Here is a 15,015-nt window from a genome sequence, read left to right as displayed (position 1 = left end):
CCAAGGGAGCAGTAGTAATAAGAGTTAGTCATAAAGACTGCAACCTAGTTTCCTGTTAAATATATAATCATGCTCCAACAAAACCACATTACTTTTAAATAACCATTCCTTAAAAAGTATGCATGAATTTTTTCTGCTGTAGTCAGGCAGCCAAATCAGGTCTGCATTTATTCACATGCCAGGCACACTGTGACATTTTACTTAAATGCTGAGGAAGGTGAATAAAGAAGTTTTCACTAGAAACTAAGTTTATTTACAGTTTGCTTGTTAGGGTTTTTTTCTTTGTAAAGTTAATTTCTGCCCTGATGTTGATGTTATGAAGTAGAAAAGTTTTAGTCTTCCTTACACTGACTTCGCAGTGAGAAAGGGAGGGAAGACAGCTGAGACAGGAGGGATGAAATTAAGACTCCTGGCTATCAAAGACACTGCAGCAGGCATTGGACCTGGTGAGTCCCAATGGGAGCTGTCAAGTGATGGGCTTTTATGGGGAAATGCCAGTAGGAAAGTTTTGTTAGATGTCATTTTACAAGATAAATTGAAGCAAAGCCATCCAACCACTGAAATTAGGAAATAATGAAGCCTAGGTTAAAATTGGCTTGCAGTCACGCTGAAGAACCTGTTTGGGGCAAGTAAGATGACACTGTGTTTTCCTGAAGTACAGTTGGCCTCACCAGGAGTATTAGACCTGACCAAGGGCATTTTCTACCTTACAGAGATCTCTGATGAACATAAAACTAGCCAGTAGCAGCTTGAGTTTGTCACACTTGCCTATACTGTGTTACCATTCAAAGGATGTTTCCCTCAACCTTTTTACTGAGTAACGCTAAATATAGACTAACTGCATAAATCTCACTGCTTCCACTCATCCAAATAGCAACTATGAGAAAGTTCTCATAGTGGTGTAAGTCTACAATCACTCTTCCCAAAAGATATATAATACATATATATATATCCACCTCATTCTGTTCAGTAAGCTTTCATTATCACCATGACTATTAAAATGAAGCTTTCCACATGAGCAGTAGCTCAGTGAAATATCACTTCCATTTTAAATGCTTTCTGTATAACATCAAATACCACCAAGATACTTAATCAGATTGATTATCTGAGGCTGAAACAAACAACTTGCAGCACTGACAGCCAAAATCATTATGCTAGACGTCGGGAAGGACACTACAGAGAACACTGTATATTTTTTCCTGCCTCTACCTTAAAAATCAAAAGACTTAAAAAAAGGATGCTAAAAGATGGCATTATGGCTAGCCCACAGATAAAAAACAAGACTACAACTATAATTTTATAGTAACTTTGTAACAATTGTACTTTTGTACAATGAGAGTACCCATAATCTGCATATTCAACTGGAATTTCTCAGTGTATGGAGTATTTGCACATTTTTCTATAAAGAAAGGAAGTTCTAAATTTTAAATATCCATATATATCTCAGAAGATTATTATTAATGTTGTGCGTCTTTTTCAGTAGATTCTGAAGTACATAGGACAGTGTCTTGATATAACATACCTTCTGAATTTAAAAAAAAAAATGTCTTAAGCCTCATATTCCCTCTGCTTGAAAAGGTGTTTCAATCCCCAGCTGACAAGCAGAGAGTAAGGCACACGGACATTTAGTTTGACAAATATGCACTTGACCGACTTTGTGCCCTCAGCCATCCGTAATTTTGCTCTCCCATAATGATTTTCTGATGCCACATCAGAGCTGTCAACAGGTAAGGTCCTTCTCTGACTAACAGGATGGCAGTCATCTACCTGATGATGTAATTTCTTGTAACCTGTAGAAGCAGTTTCTTTGGGGCAGTGGAAGAGAAGGGTGAACACACACAATCCCACAAACGCACATAAACATGTTTTATCTCATTCATGATCACAAGTTTCACTTCATTCAGAAAGCAGACTAAAAATGACAAGGGTAGGGAAGATGCATAAATACACACTATTGGATTCATTTATTCTCACACCTTTTTGTCTCTCTTCTACTCCCTCAGTAATTTTTGGTCAGCCTTCCCTGTTACGTTGTACCAATCATCAAAGAGAAGCTTGGGAAACATTCTGGCATCCATGTAATTCTTGTACACCAGGAAGTATAAGCCTCTCAAAACAAGGATCCTAGGGAACTAGGAAAGCAATATTTTGGCTTTTTACCAACCATTTCACAGCAAAGGTAATTAGTAAGTTACATACCATTGTAAGCAACACCAGCATGAATCCAGCGTCCCTCACTGCTTGCTCTCTTTTCCATTGATGCCAAGATCGTGACAGGCTTACTTAACATGGTTATTGTTTCCAATTTCAAACACTTATACTTAATTAAGTTTCAGCTCTAGATGATCTATCTTAAACAGCCAAACAAACCAAAAATGCTCCAACTCCATTACCTCACCTTTTTACCCCTTCACTAGAGCAACAATGCATTGGAAACACTTTAGAAGGATTTTGTTTGTGTAGAATGGCCAGGATTTGGTAAGTCCATGTGATAAGCTACTTTTGAAATAAATTAACCAGCATAACATGTTTCAGTAACAGTAAGTATCCAGATTCTGGTCAGTCTTTTCATATCAAGAGAGAATTCTATGTATCAGGAGCAAAAGTCTGTGACAGAAGCCAGATGAAAAAACAAGATGAGTAATATGTTGAATTTCATGCATATTAGGTACAGTCTTCCATCACCTGACAAAGTGGAAGAGCTGCCCCTCTGTCTCTTGTACAAAAAAACTATTGCCTTTCAGAATCAAAAATATCAGACATTTGCAAATACTTTAAAAGTTTTATATAATACATAATTACACATGCCTGAGCCCACATAGAACCCCACCCCAAAGGAATTTCAAGATTTCAATTTAAATGGAGAAAGAAGAGCTGAAAAGATTGGTACAGTGATCAGCATCTCAATACTCCTTTCAGGAACAAACAGGAAATGATAACTAATGAAAAATTCCAAATATTATTAATACAGAAAAATATGTCCAGCTTTGACAACCAACCCAGTCGTGGAATAAACACTTCCATCTTCAGTAGCTGCTAAAACAAACACTCTTTTACAGGCTTTGACAGAGAACAGAATTCATTTCCCCTTTACAGCTGCAGTGCTTCAAAGTCAGTTAAACATCAATGTGACAGCCTTACTTGCGAGAGCTCAGACATTTACTGTATTATCTTAGCCGGACATGAGCAGAAAGCAGAGACTGTGAAGGCAGAGAAGGCAAGGGGGAGAGAGGGAAGTCAAGGCGGTTTTTCTTAAACATCTAATGAAGTGTTCATCTTGGGTTTTGCCACAGTGTTATTTTTTCTTGTTCGTTTATTCCCTGTTTAAAGACCCAGTTAATACAAACATAGCACAGGTCTGAAGGCAAAAAGTTCACTGGGATGTACCTTGTTTGCACAGATACTACTCAGTTACCAACTTCCCGCTCTGTGACACAGTGTGCTTCTACAAATGAAACACAGTTGACTGAGCTACTATCAATGCTTACAAATGAGACTATTTTATTTGCAGCTAGCCATCATCCTACTGATTTTCTCATTAATATCTAAAAGACACACAGCTTAGATTCTTACCCTAATTTCTGCCACTGACTTTCCTGTACAACCCCTACCTCACAAGACCATTGTGAAGCTTAATATATATTAATTTCACACACAGCAACAAGCATGGTAAATACTTAATAGTAGGCAGTTAGGAACATTGGCCAGATGTCAAACCAACCCTAACAATGTGTGCAGGCCACTAACTTAAGTATCATGGACAAAGAATAGCCACCAGATAACTGTAGTAGCCATTTGCAAAAAGCTGTCAAGAATACTTTCTGAGATTCTGTGGAAACCTGGCTGCTCACATGATTATGGTCTTGTCTACTTCCAGATGTTTAATTACATTAAAAAAAACTAAAAATACATGTTCTTACTACTGGTTTCCCATGAAAGCAGTTGTTGCCATTGAGGGAAATGATATGATCACAAAGAGAAGATGTCTTATGAATTACCTACCAAAACTATGAGCAAAAGATTTGCTGAGTGACTAGGTCTTTCATGACAAATGATCCCTCAAAACTGTGACTCAGAATAAAATCCCTACAATACTGAAAAAGTTTTTTATTAGGTTTTGAACACATTTATCATTTCTCTGTGCATGCTGTAAGCAAGCTTGGGAAAAAAATAATCAGTATTTCTTTATTCTTAGTGGTATTCTGTACATAAATACTGAAGAGAAGGCATGTCTGAAACACACACCTAAACTACAGACCTTTTGATAAAAAATAAAATAGAGAGAAAAGAGTAGCTAGTAAAAACACAACGTTGTCACATGAAACAGTCTGCACAAATTATGTTATTAAACATTAAATTCTTCGGCTCAAGTGGAAATTCCAGAAAAAGCCTGATAATTTGTAGCCATATCATTTGGCAAAACATGTAAGCTTATATTCAGGAACTCTCCAAATCTCAGCTAATAAGAGTTTGAACCATCTTTCACCTTCTGAAGGGTTACTTCAGGGTTAAGGGAAAGACAAATCAAGATGCACTTCATCTGCCAAAAATAAAATCACTCTTCTTCACCCTTCACAGTTGCCCCAATCTGAAGATTTCTATTTCACGATACTACTTTGTATTTGAGGTTCCTGTCTGGAAATTGACTGACTCTCATACTCCCTCCCCTAAGACTTCAGTTAGCATTTTCCCTTTCGGAAAAGAAGAGAAGCAAATCAAACATTCCCTAACAAAAGCATTTTTTGCCTCTGCATCTTGAAGCCACCCTCTTCCCCAATAGGCCGAATGAATGACCTTCAGGGAAAGCTGCCCAAGCCAGCCAGTCGCCCAGGCTCAGGGGATGAGCTGGCCTGGAACTCTGCCTACCACAGGGAGATGGTGTGTTTTGTTTAACCATTTACTTGTTAAAATCTTAGTGTTTGGAGGCTTGGGGAGGTTTTTTGGTGCTATGCTGATGTACTCTTCTTACTCCAGCACCACTATTTTTAGTAACCAGCAAATGGGTGGCTGTAGGACCTCTCCTATCACCAGAAAGCTATCCAGCTTGAAGTGGGAAAGCAGCCCAGCTCATGCATGCTAGTAATTCTTCAGATAGAGGCTTGCAAGCCCAGCCCTGCTTGCTTCTGCTGCAACTAGCACTTCATTACATGCACTTCAATGCAGTACACAGGTTTTTTGTAAACAAACCTTTGATGGAAATACTTTAAAATAAATCTGCATCTTTTCTATCTTTATAATCCTTATTGCACTATGTTACTTATGGATTTCTGTCAGCTCTGAGAAAACTTTTGTATCCTAAAAAATTCCTTTCCCCTAGACGTGTACAAAACTGGTGAATAGGTTGTTTTACCCAGCATTTCCTCCCAAAATTGCCAATCCTCAGACCTGGTCAAGACTTACATTTCCATATGCATTACCAACTTGAGAAACGCGACACAAGGTGTTGAAATACAATTTAGAATTTATTTCAAATTGATATATATCAAACTGTACAATAATAAATATAGCTGCACTGGTAAAAAAAAAGGAACAAAAAATTCTCAGAAGCAACAGTAAGTAAATTCTGTTAAATACACAATTCAAACTATGTATAGACCCAGTTATTCAAATCAGAAATCTTGAGTGAAATACAGGCACGTGGTATGTGACAGATTGGCAATGGAAAGTTCTGTAGGACAGGCTACACTCAGAACAGTGCTGGAAATGAGCCCACGACTCATTTCAAAACTCATGTCAAAAAGTCTTGTGAAATTTCTCGGTATACGCAATGCACACTGCACAGCTTGTCTCCGTTCAATACTCCTCACCATTAAAATTATATATAATGCTAAGCTTTTCATGCTATGCAAACTATAGATGTTTAAAAACTCAATTTAACTTGTAAGACAGAGAAATATGTAACCTGCTAAAGTACGACTAGGTATGTTGCAAAAGTTTTAAAGCTAAAGTGCTGCTGAAAAAATTATAGCAGCAACAAGCACAGAATTTCCAACATAAAATAGTGAAAAGTAAAACGTTAGTGTGAATTCATTTTTAACTAAAATCTCCCTGCTTTTACTTCCCCAAATTCAAGTTACTAAAATGCCAAATACTCCCTTCATGTATGACACAGCATAAAACACTCGAGTACTTGTATTGCAGTAATTCGCAAATGAATTTTAAAGGTTTGGGCAGGATAAACATTACATGCATAAACTTGCAAAATATTCAAACGGCTTCTTTATCTACTTACAAAAAGCTGAAATCCCTTCAGTTCCAGTCACATGAATTTAATTTAATAATTAATTTTATCATTAAAAAAACACAGATTCTTCTTGTTGGGGCACAAAACATTCACACAAATAGAAGAAAACACAAAAGAAAAACTCCTCCACGTGTAAGTAACTCTGAAGACACAACATATACTAAAAACTTAACCCCATCTCCCCCCAGGTAGAGAAGACATTTTCCCCTTATCCCTCAATTATATTAATTTCCAATTATACAGCTGATGTTAAGAAGGGGGTTAAAAACCAACAAAACAAACCACCCTGCAACTTTCAACCTCAAGTTAGGTCTTAAAAGTAAGCCTACAAGACTCATACAATCCCTTAGTCATCAGGTCACAATCCTAATTTAAAACAACAAATTCTCCCATTTGGTTCCATTATAAGGTGATAGCTAACACTTCTAGTAATTTATAGACATCCCATTTTCCTTGAGTTTAACCAGACAGCAAATCAAATAATCCCACAGAGGATTCAGAGCAGGCTTGACCCATTACTGAAGTGTTAAATTAGAATTTCAAAGAGTAACTCTATAGTCACCCTTCACAGGGATAATTTTTAATTCTTCTCCTGTGAAATGTGAAGTTAAGTCAATACTTGATGTTTTATCTCATAACAAAAGCAGACAAAAATACTGCTAACTCAAAACAATCTAGGTTGATTCTTGTTTAATAAAATAGCAAAAGGCCACTGCTTCAATGTTTTAATAGGCAAGTTCTCTCTAGCATTTTTTTACAATTTCAGTATTAATTCACATCAAGAGAAGCAGGCATTTTATTTACATTTGATGAAATTAAATACATAAATATATAATTATTTCTTTTCTCACACAATCCACAAACAGTGGTGAATCTGAATTTTGCATATGAAGAAAATAATGAGGGTTGGCCACATTTTACAGCTAAGAAAGTGAGAGACTTGCAGGTCAAGTGACTTGTTTAGTATACCTCTGGCAAACCTGGCACCGAGGAATAAGCTCCTGGCTCTTGAGCACAAGGTCTACCTCCATTCCCATTATTACCCATGTAAGCTCATTCCCATAGGTATAATTACAGGGAAATTTCCACCACATGCATGGGCAAATGTTGCAGGTCCCCAAATTCTACAAATGGTTCCAGACACCTTATCTGAATTACTTGTTGATTAGACAACAACAACAAAAAAAAAGTTGTCCAAGGAAACAATATATTCAGTTTTTGTAGCTGACTCCCAGCCAGCCTAAATAAATCGTTTTAACTGTCTGTTCAACATAGGAACAGCAGAAGCTTGGCACAGTAAGAGCCACAGAGCCCATCAATGGCATGGCATAAGGGTGGTTGATATTACTGGGAATCCTGAACAAAGCAACAGGACAGAACTAAAAACTGGTAATAAAATCAGTACAAATTACAACATAGAAAACATACACACAGACAAAAAGCCACACTTTTTCAATTTCTAAAATATTAAATAAAAAATTCTCATGTTGTTGCAGATATGCACCCTCACAGAATGTAGTATTAATTTATTCTGTTCCTCAAGACATTGTCTGTTTAAGAAAATACCAGTTCCCTTTTACTGACTTCTTTCCCTGCCAGTGGTAAGCAAAAATCAGTTAAAAACCAATAAAACACAAAGTTGTCTTTATAGTTGGCTAATGCAAGTGAAATATTAGCAGAAGTAGGTTTGACCCAATATTGGATTTTACATTTTCATCTTTCCTCTATTGCCAGTTAGCTCAAAGTTTCTGCAAGAAACCTTCTTATTTCCTTTCTCAGAATCTTGTCTCTAAAAAAGTCCCTCCTCCCCCAAGGAAATTCTAAGGGCAGGCTCATAGTCTTTCTTTTCTCAGTTTCTGCAATGCAACTTGAGAAAAAATTATTTACACAAGTGTAACAGAACAGAATACAGCTCATTTATGAAAAAACTAACACTGTACTTATAGAACAATATTTCCACAAAATCAGAACAGTAAGAACAGTCCCCAAATCATGTCAACAGCAAGGAAAGTTACAGCACACGGCCCTTCCCACCATAACACAAAATACTCTCTAGTGGGTTTAAATTTTTAAGAGTTTAATTCTATCATTGCCAGCCACATTATATATAGTTCACATTTTTACTTCTCAATTGCTCTGAGAGATCTAAATACGTCTCATTTTGGTCTTTTCAGGTTTTCAAAAATTAATCTGTTTTACATGATGAAATACTTCACACTGACCTAATCAATAGATTTGGAAAAAAAGATGGTATACACAGTGGCAACCATGTGCAACTTTAACTTGTATTACATCTTTGTAGTCAAATGCATTCATTTAATTATGGACAATGATACTTCTGATACAAGGAGCAGAACTGTGCCAATAATGAATTTTTAATTCCAGCCATTGAACAGGAAAAACACGTATTTTAAAACTGTTAAGTTGTGCAAATAGTCAATTCACCAGGAAAAAATGCCCTTGTTTCAGATAGCTTATTTCATGTCAAAGTAGGGTAAGCTATTCAAAGCATTAAGAACATCCACAAGGGGATTTAATTGCTAAATATATCTGTGAATGTATACCTTCACTTCCTTTGCAGTACCTTGTCTGAGAAGACAACCTTATGGGTAGCAGATAAATAAATTAGATCTATACAAGTAGGCAAGTGAAGAAACTACTGTCCTTTACTGTAGGACACACAAAACAGACAGGATGCTCACCTCACACACAGGAAATCAGTTCCCCAACAAAGTATTTACACACCAATAAAAAGCAGAGCTACTTCAGAGGCAGCAAAGCTCTGCTCAGAAACACTGAGCAGCCCGGAGAGGGCAGCAATCTCCTAAGAGGCAGGAGAGCCAAATGCAAACCTCTGCTCTCAATCAGGAGCACTGTGATTCCCTCCTCCATCTTGTTGCACTCACACATCCCGGTGTTCAGAAGAAGTGCTGCAATCTGCCCTCCAGCCTCTCCCTGCTTTGGCAAAGATGGGTGTACCTCCAGTTTCCATGCATGCTGGTGCATTTGAAGGTAGAGGAAAGGGCTCCCCAGCTCCTGTATTCATCCCAGGTCAAGTGGGTGACACCCTCTGCCACAGCCATAAAAACCTGGGAAACTGCCCATCCCCAGCTTGGCTCAACTGGGAGAGTCTGGGCCACACTGGACCCAGGCTGAACTCCAGCTCCTGGGGAGAGAGACCAGAGGCCATCACAAGCTGTCCCTCTACCCAGGGCACAGGTTGTGCCACTGAAATGGTATCCCTGTGAGAGCCCTTACCTTGCACACCCACAGCAGCTCCCCACCCACAGCTGTACCCCTAGCTGGCCAGACTGCTTCCCTGTGGCTTACTGGCTGTTAAGTTTTGCTGTGACTCTAGCCTTGAAATCCAAAATTTTCATTTCAGAATTTCCTAAGTGAGCCATTACAGCTTTTCTGATTAGCAGTCAATTTTCTCCCTTCCTCAACGAAGCTACTTATGAAATTCATGCCAACTCATTAATAGCTTCAAGTTAGCCAAAAATACATTTTCAGTAAGCAATTCCCCCTTAAAATACACATACACAAATAAGTCTAACTCTTACTAGAGAGTCACAACCAGAGATCAAGCTGTCCTGACCCAAAACATGGGACTATCCCAAAGCTTCATGAGGTTATATCAAAAGACCACAAAACACTTCTCTTGGAAGCTGGAGGCGGAAGGAAATAGCTCAGAAACCGAGTGATGAAGCAAATAAGAGGAAGAGTAAGTAGGAGGCAATTTTGATAACCACTATTACTGGAATCAAATGCAGCAGCAGCAGGTTGTTAGGTTTTTTTCCCCCCTTTAAATGCTCACAGTACCCAAAATAGGACCAAAGCAACATATGCATGGTTCCATGCCAATATTAAAAAATAAATACATACTATTGTGAAACATATGTACTATATACATAGCATATTTGACACTAACTAACTAAAGAAGAAAATTAATAGAACAAATCTATGTGCTCCCATAGGTGGTGGCACACAGCCTGTGATGTACAGTAATGGTGTAGTGTGTTTGGGGCGTGACAGTGGTAGAACAGAAACTGATCTCATATAAAGTGGCCTAATTTGGGGTGGTTTGGGATTTTTTTTGCTTCTTTAGATTTGTATTGAGTATGTTTTAAGTGTAGCAACCATAGTGTTATACAATTTGACTCACACGTATTGATTCCTCAAACATTTCAATATCGATCAAGAGCCTAGAACCTGGATATTGACAAAAGAGTGAGCTCATGAGGAAGGAAAGACTAAAATCACAGTAAGGGACAAGGAATATTTTAAACATTAGTAGTCATGAATCGAGCTTCACATACCATCAGCTGCACATAAACCCTATTCCACCGCAGGATATATTCTGGAAGTTGCATACTATAACTCCAGACAGAAAAAGTTTTACGTGAGTCTGTTCAGCGGGACTAAGCAATAAAAACACAGTTAACCAGGATCTGTGAAGAGAAGCCAAGCAAAAAACCACAACTGAAAACTGAAAGGCCATAAAAATTAACCCAAGTGAAATTTCATATGTGTTGGCCACCTACTTTTAGAGAAATGTAGATGTTTTTATCCCATTTTAAAATACTATTAAAGTGCGGCACCACACAGTAGTTTCAAGCTCACAATCTGAACAAAGAAATGTAGGGGACATCTCACTCTCTTAAAGCAGTAAAACAGGTATCTAGAATTGAGGGACAAAGGAATCAAAGGCAAAAAGGGATCTTCAATTCCATGTGTTACTTGTAAGGATAATGTTTCAAAGCTTAAGTGAGAATATGCAACTATAAGCAAAAGAAAAACATGCTGAAAAAAACGTGAATGGAAACATTTTACCTCCTCCTGACACTACTACAGCATCCCTGAAGAAAGAACCAAATTGCAATACCTACTATAAAACTAATTCTTTTCTCAATTCTAATTTTAAATATTCCTAGTTTGCCTATTGCTGTCATTTTGAAATATACAGAGTTTGGTGCATACAGAATGCTGTAGTTTATTGATTTGGGATTACTGAAGGAATAAAAGTACTGATAATGAAAAAAACTGAAGAATCTGGACCATAAAACAGATGTCAGAACAAGAGAACAGAGCATATTCTTCATTTATCATGGCCACAGTTGTAAATGGAGTTTTAGCAATGCATTTACACACTGCCAAATATTGTATGCATAAGGGTGTCAGTACCCCTTTTTGCTTGTGGTAAGATGACTAGAGGAGGATTCTGTAACACATTTTGAATAGCTAGAGCCATGTGCAGTGATACTATAAAACTCCCCAATATTTCTAAATCATTTTAATAATACTGAACTTCTGTGATTTATCTGAATTTTCAAAATCCAAAGTTTGTTTTAAAAAGAAAACCTGCAATTTCTTGCCCGTCCAGTTAATATAAAAGTAAATTAATCAGACAGAAACACACTGTGCCACACTTTATAATCACCTACAAATTTGCTTACCATTATAATCACATAAGTCTTCTGAGCCTAACATCCCAGCATTGTGACATCATAAAATTCAGCCACTTTTATGTAGAGAAATATCCATGAACCTCCAAATATTGTACCATAATGCTGTCAAATAAACAGACCACTGGAATTCAATTTCCAGAAGGCCAAGGCAAAATCTACAGGCCTTCATCTGAAATACCAGTGTCATTTTCAAGCCCTGTATTTAATTAATACTATTTACTGTCAAGAGCCAAGCCATGTAAATATTTCACTCTTCCCAATTCAGGGACTAAAGGCAGGCCCAGAGGAAAATCTGCCCAAGTAAATGCATCTCATCTTCTTTGATCATGCAAGTGCTCAGTTGTCCTGTTCTTGACCCCTCTAGAATTCCCAGGCTCCAATAGTGGTGGTATAATGTCATCAATCTATATATAAAATATACATTGATTTTCCACAGATGATAATGACAGCTATTTCTTCTGCTAATGTGTATATAGCAAACCTTTGCCCATATAAAAAGGTTCCTATCAAGGTAAGAAATGAAAAAATCTTAGCAAAGTCCATTATGAAGTCAAAACCAATATTTAAGAAGTGAATAAAATCAAGTTAACAATCCCATTTCCTAAGCATTTTTTATTTATCTCACCGAAACTGAAATGTTAAAAATAATCTTCCAGGATATAACTACATACAAAAGGCAAGCTTCAATTGACTGAACGAGCATTTGCAACAGTCTTGGATATATATGACATTTCGTTCCATCAATTCAGTAACAAGTTCACCGATGGAGCACTCCATTTAAATCCATTTACAGTAATTAATGAGTTTTACATATGTCAGAATAGTTTAATCCAGCTTTACAATGAATTTGAACATTGTGGCCTCAAAACTATGAAAGTACTTTAAAAGTGCTTTCGTTACTAACAAATCTAGTTCTGCCAGTTGCAAGCATCATAAGATTTTCTTAGAGTACTCTAAATTTTCATAAATTTTAAAAGAAAGAAATGGAATATATTACATTTGTATGTATTTCAGCTTTTCCACAAAATAATGTTTTTCACAAGATCCCAGTTCCAATTTTAGGAGGAAAAAAATCTTTAGGGTACAATTGTACAAATCTCAATAGATGCTCATTTCTTAATATTTTAGTTCTTATCGTACCACCCACACAGAACTTCACTCTCAGAATAGGAGTATCATTTTAACGCTGATTACAATAAATTCACTATAATCAAGCATCCCCTTTTACAAGCATCTTTATAGGCAATTCATGTTAACTAATGTCACTACTGAACAGCGGTGACTGAACACAGAATAATCTGATCACATTTCATGCAACACACAGCTCCCCAAGTTTTGAGGTCTAGGAATGGAATCATGTTCCCTTTATTTATCACAAACTAATTCAACGTAGATTAAATATCCCTCACAGAGAAGACCTGATTCAGTAAAGATTACCCATACCTGTATTTTAGGTATTTCAGAAACACAGCTCCTGTGGGAAGTAGGGCCCCCTGAATTGACTATAGAGCTCTAGGTAGGCACAATTCCAGCCCTGCTTTGCCTGCTGATAGAAGTGAGCTCTGCCTCATTCAGGTTTGATACTTGGAATCTACTCTAAGTTCCTCACTTTCATCCTTAAACTAATACCAAAGGCTCTTAAAACTTGTTTTGATATTAGGCACTTTTACTGTCAGTGTTACATGTCATTTTCTGACAGCACTCCCTTTACACACACATGTATTAGGAGAACACAGTCAAAAATGAGACATGTCAGAATTTTCTTTATCTACTTCAGCTGTAAACAATGAGCACTATAACTCCGAATGAAAGGACACACAAACATTTTCTATCACACTTGACACTAACTACAACACAAATGCCAATGAAATCACTACAAAGTTAGATTGAAACAGACTATCCACATCGACAGTGACAGAAAACTGAGATTTCTCTAATCTATGCTCTTTCTGCTGAGAAATATTTCTTACTAAGTAAACCACTTCATGCAAAAAGAAAAGGAGAGAGAGAGAAAATGTCTTCTGACTGATAGCTTTTAGACTAGGAATTAAACTAGGTTATTTATTTGTTTAGGGTTTTTTGTAAGTCTAAACTTCTCCCCATTCTAACTGCATTGCTTTTTTTGTTAACACACAGTAGCTACCTCCCACCACTCCAACTAACATATAAGAAATAGATCTAGTAAGTTTTAAGTAGTAGTTTCACTTTCCAAAAAACTTAATATAGTGGTAGACAGGCTGAACGTGCACAATTTCAGTCACAGTGGTGGTACAGTCTCACAATATTCAGTCAAACCCAATATGTATTATTTCACAAGTAACACTAGTCAAAAGCCAAGGACAGGATTTCTTAAATGAAACTCCAACTGATATGTTCTTCCTACACTACTATAATTTTGGATGGGTATACTGGTTAAAATAAACAGCTACAGCTCTTCCATCTTGCAATGGAGAAGGTGAACATGCAAGTATGTCAAGCAATAAGACTGAAACCCCAGGCATTCATAAAATGAATGAAAGAATTTCCAAGGATTCAATGGAACCAAAATTTTAAAAACTATTTCTTGTCCTTTATTCCTATGCAACCTACTTTTGCTGAACTGTCTACCACAGGAACACATGGATAACCACCCATTTTAGAGCAAAAGGATATCCTGAGCAGAAAACTACATCTCTACATCATACTCGCCCTCTAAATCCTTTCATGACACCAACTTTTTGGTTTATTCCTCGCTGTCATCACCGTAGACTTCATATACAAATATTCATGTCCCATTTGCTCTTATTAAAGGTTTTGAACTTCCCAAACACAGCAACTGTGTTTTAGCAAGCATCTTTAAAGTTACCAGATTACTTTCTAGCACTGTAACAACCAAATCTATGGGTTTATCATTTTGGCATAGAATGTCACAACACTAAGCAAGAGACAGGCTGGGTTTTTTTTCTCCACATATACTGATTAGGGGAAAAAAAAATCAATTATATGGAAAAATTTTTAGAATCTTTGTCTTTCTTTTTTTAAAACAACTTGCTTAAATGATTACAAAAGCAGATTATTATTGAGAAGACCTGCACATACACATTACGATCATTATGCAGTCCAGATAAGTACTGTAAATAAATAATATAGTTTAAGTAATAAGTATAAATAAGTAATAACATTTATGTGGCTAAGAATTTTTAAATTAATACATGAATAAACTATTAACTAGTATTATAAACTTTATTGAACACAATGAACTGAAGAGTTTTATCAGAACTAAAAAGGGGAAAGGCAGAAAAAAGCACTGGAAAGCTGCCTAAC

The 15,015-nt window shown here is 36.8% G+C and overlaps 1 protein-coding gene across 6 annotated transcripts in view; it reads right to left on the bottom strand.

Annotated features, from left to right (window-relative positions):
• Nucleotides 1-15,015, bottom strand: part of NCOA2 (nuclear receptor coactivator 2) — a 186,427-nt gene that overhangs the window by 160,428 nt on the left and 10,984 nt on the right. The window lies entirely within an intron of this gene.

This window comes from Neopelma chrysocephalum, unplaced genomic scaffold, assembly GCF_003984885.1.
Source record: "Neopelma chrysocephalum unplaced genomic scaffold, ASM398488v2 Primary Assembly neopelma1_22, whole genome shotgun sequence".
Taxonomy (NCBI): domain Eukaryota; kingdom Metazoa; phylum Chordata; class Aves; order Passeriformes; family Pipridae; genus Neopelma; species Neopelma chrysocephalum.
The sequence above is the reverse complement of the archived record's forward strand: the minus strand, read 5'-3'. Positions and strand labels throughout refer to the sequence as shown.